The sequence below is a fragment of the Chrysemys picta genome, chromosome 3 (genome assembly GCF_011386835.1).
Source record: "Chrysemys picta bellii isolate R12L10 chromosome 3, ASM1138683v2, whole genome shotgun sequence".
Lineage (NCBI taxonomy): Eukaryota > Metazoa > Chordata > Testudines > Emydidae > Chrysemys > Chrysemys picta.
In genome coordinates this window covers 13,839,640-13,844,430 of record NC_088793.1, presented here as the reverse complement: position 1 = coordinate 13,844,430, position 4,791 = coordinate 13,839,640, and the positions used below count along the sequence as shown (strand labels likewise).

Below are 4,791 nucleotides of genomic sequence, written 5' to 3'. Positions count from 1 at the left end.
TTTGGCTGTTCTGGTGGAGGTGTCCCTGTAGCTTCGACTACAGCATTGTCAGGAAAGCTGCCCGTGCCTATGAGGGGGGAGAAAAGACATTTTACGAAACTGAACTTTACCATCTTTCTCACCCACACCTATGGATTTATTTAAAATACAAAACCTCATGAAACAAATAAGCAAAATATATTTACTGGGCTTCATCCACCCATCAGTCATTGATGCTGGTGAATTTTCCTTTTCAGCTGTCTCTTTCCTTTTTCTTTTGAGCTTGTTTACCCTCTCATGTTTTGACCGTACTGTGAAGCAAACAACATTATAATAAAACACATGAAACTGTCTTGTAAACTTAAAAAAATAAAATATTCGTTAGGGTGTTTTTCTATTTGAAAAGTCACAGCTTTAAAACAAAAGAATCCATTTCAGGCTGCACAACAAACACAGGTTTTGAGTTTATTTCTACCGCTTTAAAAAACAAACCCACAAACATTTTTAAAAAGACATCTCATTTTGCAAAATAAAAACCAAACTGCTTTTAAAATCCATTGAAAATACTTTTCAATAAACATGGTTGTTCTGTCCACCACCACCTCGCCCCCACCCCTGCCATGTGTGTTTGGGCCTTCAAGTTAAAGAACAAGCAAACATGTTAAGTTAGGATTACCCCCAAATCCCTATACAACCAGTGTAATACCTGAAGGTATTTTTTTTTTTAATTTAAGAATATTAAGCACATCTATAGTTAAAATGGTTTTTACCTTGGCCTGGTGGTGAAATGCAGCTTAAAGTTCCTGGTTCCATGCTAAACAGATCACACTGCAATAAAGCCAGGCACCATTATTTACTAAGACAGCATGGCCAAAGAATGGCGTTATATAATATCTATTTTCAGAGTTCAAAACAGGGCGCATACCTCCTCTTGCAGTCCAGCAGCAATTCAAGAGCGTTTCTGTTGGAAGAGACAGGCTCCAAGCTCCCTGAGGTTTTTGTACCATCCTAACTCTTTGTTTCAAAATAGTCAGCAGGTTGATGGGCTCACCCCTCCCTAGCATTCCCTTGTGTGGTCTTTGCTGGCGGAATAAGTTGTCTGCACAACTGGGCTGCTTTTCTTTTCTTTTTTTTTTCCTTTTACTTCAAATATATTTTTCTGTAGGGCCTCTTACAGTGCCCATTCCAAGTGGGGGCCCTTTGCAGATCTCAATGAATGTCTTGGGGCTTGTTTTTTATCAAGGTCCCCCCTGGCGCTAAATGTTCTTGGGTTAGGCACAGACATTGCATAGCATAACCTATGGCAATTACAGTGTTTAATAGGATTTCCAAATACAGCTCAGCACACAGGCCCCCGAGCTTGCAGTTTATATCCACTGAAGTCCAAGTCACACAGTCATGGTGCCGTTGGACTGGCGCATCTATGACACAGTCGTCACAATCTTCAAAAAGCTTTTCCCTAAGGCAGTGATTAAGGACAGCATAAACAGCAACGCGTACAATAGTCCGCAGAACTTTTTTTACGTTCACAGCGTGGCACTGGCTCAGTTAGTTCCATGCCAAGCCTCCTCCTAAACTCCTCATAGCCATCATCCTCGGAGTCCTCTTCAACAATTTGTATCGGCGTTGAGCAAAACCAAGGTGGGCCCAGTTCATCTTCGCTGCTTGATGCAACGCTGTCCAGGGCCTCCTGCTCCTCTAGAAAGCCATCGTCGAGCTGTCGAGAGATTTTCAGAAAAGAAACAGTGTAAATTCCCACTACTTGTTTTTAAATTTACACAACCCCCCCACTCCCCAGTTCCTAACCCCATTACACCCCATCATCAAGCGTCACTTCTTAATAATTCATTTACCTGAGCGACGTCTTTTCCATTCACCTTGTCCTCCGGTGACTCCCCTGAGCTGTGTTCGCCTTCCTCCTCAATGGGGGTGGACGACAAGAGGGCACCACGCTCATCGGGGTGTCTCACAAGCAATTGGGTTTCGGGTTCTGGTGTATCCATCAATGGCTGGGCCAAAGGGCTCCCCTCGGTCGCTCCCTCCTCCTCCTCCTCGCAACTGTCGCTGATGTAGCGCTTTCTCCGCGGATGGTCAAAGACCCTCGGGGCTAAAACAAAGTCCGAAGTTCTCACGGGAGTGGTGAAGGAGTCCATGTTTCCACGATTTCTAAAGCACGCGTTCCTGGTAAAAGATGGCCTCTTCTGCTCCGGCACTGGGACTTATGGGGTGATGGTGCTGCACTCTGATTGGCAGAGGGTGCTGGGAGGAGTTTTTAGAGGGGTCACATGACCCTCTTCTGGGCGGGTCACCCCGCCCTAGAACACCCCCGATTGGTCAAATCTGCTTTCGGGGCAGTCCTATATGAACGAAACCCATCACGATTGGTAGAGGGCGGTGGGAGGAGTTCTTAGAGAGGTCACATTATCCACTTCCGAACGGGTCACCCTGCCCTGGAACATCCCCGATTGGTCAAATCTGCTCTCGGGGCGGTCCTATGCGACTGAAACCCATCGTGATTGGTAGAAGGCGGTAGGAGGAGTTCTTAGAGGGGTCACATGAACCCTTTCCGGATGGGTCATCCCGCCCTAGAACACCCCCGATTGGTCAAATCTGCTCTCGGGGCGGTCCTATATGACAGAAACCCATCACGATTGGTAGAGGGCGGTGGGAGGAGTTCTTAGAGAGGTCACATTATCCACTTCCGGACGGGTCACCCCATCCTGGAACATCCTCGATTGGTCAAATCTGCTCTAGGGGTGGTCCTATGCAACCGAAACCCATCGTGATTGGTAGAAGGCGGTGGGAGGTGTTCTTAGAGAGGTCACATGAACCCTTTCCGGATGGGTCACCCCGCCCTAGAACACCCCCAATTGGTCAAATCTGCTCTCAGGGCAGTCCTATATGACCAAAACCCATCACAATTGGTAGAGGGCGGTCGGAGGAGTTCTTAGAGAGGTCACATTATCCACTTCCGAACGGGTCACTCCGCCCTGGAACATCCCCAATTGGTCAAATCTGCTCTCGGGGCGGTCCTATGCGACCGAAACCCATCGTGAATGGTAGAAGGCGGTGGGAGGAGTTCTTAGAGGGGTCACATGAACTCTTTCCGGATGGGTCCCCCCACCCTAGAACACCCCCGATTGGTCAAATCTGCTCTCAGGGCAGTCCTATATGACCGAAACCCATCATGATTGGTAGAGGGCGGTGGGAGGAGTTCTTAGAGAGGTCACATTATCCACTTCTGGACGGGTCACCCCATCCTGGAACATCCCCGATTGGTCAAATCTGCTCTCGGGGCAGTCCTATGCGACCGAAACCCATCGTGATTGGTAGAAGGCGGTGGGAGGAGTTCTTAGAGGGGTCACATGAACCCTTTCCGGATGGGTCACCCCACCCTTGAACTCCCCCATATTGGTCAAATCTCCTCTCGGGTCAGGCCTATGCGGGCAAAACCCATCCTGATTGGTAGAGGGAAGTGGGAGGAGGTTTTATAGGGGGTCACATGACACACTTTGCTTCCGGTCATGTGTCCGCCTTGACCCCGGAAGTAATACCCCCATGGGTGGGACTTAAGGGGTCAAGGGGCAGGGTTGACGGTAGGGCTTTATATGACTACAAGACACCCTTGGAGGCCCTTGCCTTCCAAAAGGGTGGCTTTGTGAATTTACTATCAGGTCTTCTTGAACGAGAGTCCTTGGACATTTGGGACTTCACTTTGTTTTTTAGCTTGGAGAAGGTTTTCTTGAGACACATTAAGATCCGTTTGAGAACTGGATCTTTGCTCCTTGAAGGGGATGGTGTCCTAGCTCTGGAGGCCTTTGCTGGCTTTGGAGGAGAACTGTCAGGACTCCCAGTTGCTTTCTCCCCAGCTTGCGAAAGCCCTGTTGTACTCGTAGCAATGGACACCATCATTGGTTGCTTGGTGGGAGCCATTTTCCCCATTCCATCCTGCGTCTTGCTCCCGTCTGCTGGAAGGAGCCACGCCACTGGCATCTTGTTGAGGTTGGATGATGCTGAGGAGTCTCTTGGAGTCCATTGCTGTGGAATTCTGGGCAAGTCAGCACCTGCAGAGCCAGCTGGTCTCTTCCGTCGAACCTTATCGCACTTCTTGCAAACTCTGATTGGTGGCTGGTCCCTGGAGAGCTTTGAATTCACAGTTCCATCGAACCCGTGTGGAGCCGTGATGTCTCGAAGACCATGCAGCTCAGCAGATAGTTGGTCTGGGGTTTCTTGCCCTTTCGATGCTGCTGCCCCAGGATGGTTCCAGGAGTAAGACCTGGCCATTTGCTGCCTTCTGTCGGTGGGTAGGGCATGTACATCCTCCAGCCACCTCTGACTGGGGGTCCTTAGAGGCAACTGAATAGACCGAGCGTTCTTGGAATGCAGCTGAAACGGTGACCGGTACGGAGTCACGAGGCCCCCGCACGTAGGGTGAGAGAGCTGGCCTCTCTTCTCTGGGGAAGGAGACATGAACCTCCTCAGGGAATCCTGGATCCTCATGGGCAGTTCCGATCTTTGCTGCACTTGCATCTTTCTAATGTGGAACTCCAGCTGCTTTTTAACGTCCCTCCCAAGGAAGAGCGGCTCCCCAAGGATGGGAACCACCTCAACCTCGGGCTTTGCCTTCAGGGAAGACAGCTTGGGAACCGGGGGTAGGAAAGCCCGCCGGGATTTCCACAGGGCATCCGGCAAACCCCACTCCTGCTGCAGCTTCTTCCGCTGTGTGTGCCATTCCAAGTTCTCCCTGACCTCATCGAGCAGGAAATTGGTCTCCATCTCACTGAACTCCACCCCAGCTCCCCTGGCTGGGAC

The 4,791-nt window shown here is 49.8% G+C and overlaps 1 long non-coding RNA gene across 1 annotated transcript; it reads right to left on the bottom strand.

Moving 5' to 3' along the window:
* Positions 1 to 207: 207 nt before the first annotated feature.
* Positions 208 to 1,028, bottom strand: LOC135982156 (uncharacterized). Its single transcript, XR_010599346.1, has 3 exons — positions 905 to 1,028; positions 750 to 807; positions 208 to 290 (listed from the first exon to the last, which is right to left on the bottom strand). It is a non-coding gene; the product is annotated as an uncharacterized LOC135982156 (long non-coding RNA).
* Positions 1,029 to 4,791: the final 3,763 nt, after the last annotated feature.